Source organism: Triticum dicoccoides, unplaced genomic scaffold, assembly GCF_002162155.2.
Source record: "Triticum dicoccoides isolate Atlit2015 ecotype Zavitan unplaced genomic scaffold, WEW_v2.0 scaffold102415, whole genome shotgun sequence".
NCBI lineage: Eukaryota > Viridiplantae > Streptophyta > Magnoliopsida > Poales > Poaceae > Triticum > Triticum dicoccoides.
The window spans coordinates 460-1,096 of record NW_021170011.1 but is presented as its reverse complement, the minus strand read 5'-3'; the positions used below and the strand labels follow the sequence as shown (position 1 = coordinate 1,096).

Genomic DNA, 637 nt, shown 5'->3' with positions numbered 1-637 from the left:
GAACCCACGGCGCCGAAGGCGTCAAGGAACACTGTGCCTAACCCGGGGGCATGTCTAGCTTGCTAGCCGTCCCTCGTGTTGCAAAGCTATTTAATCCACACGACTCTCGGCAACGGATATCTCGGCTCTCGCATCGATGAAGAACGTAGCGAAATGCGATACCTGGTGTGAATTGCAGAATCCCGCGAACCATCGAGTCTTTGAACGCAAGTTGCGCCCGAGGCCACTCGGCCGAGGGCACGCCTGCCTGGGCGTCACGCCAAAACACGCTCCCAACCACCCTCAACGGGAATCGGGATGCGGCATCTGGTCCCTCGTCTCTCAAGGGACGGTGGACCGAAGATTGGGCTGCCGGCGTACCGCGCCGGACACAGCGCATGGTGGGCGTCCTCGCTTTATCAATGCAGTGCATCCGGCGTGCAGCTGGCATTATGGCCTTTGAACGACCCAACAAACGAAGCGCATGTCGCTTCGACCGCGACCCCATGTCAGGCGGGACTACCCGCTGAGTTTAAGCATATAAATAAGCGGAGGAGAAGAAACTTACAAGGATTCCCCTAGTAACGGCGAGCGAACCGGGAGCAGCCCAGCTTGAGAATCGGGCGGCTGTGCCGTCCGAATTGTAGTCTGGAGAGGC

The 637-nt window shown here is 58.9% G+C and overlaps 1 non-coding gene across 1 annotated transcript; it reads left to right on the top strand.

The window, feature by feature from the left end:
• The first annotated feature begins 101 nt into the window (after window positions 1-101).
• On the top strand, window positions 102-257 carry LOC119342701. Its single transcript, XR_005165681.1, has one exon. It is a non-coding gene; the product is annotated as a 5.8S ribosomal RNA (ribosomal RNA).
• Window positions 258-637: the final 380 nt, after the last annotated feature.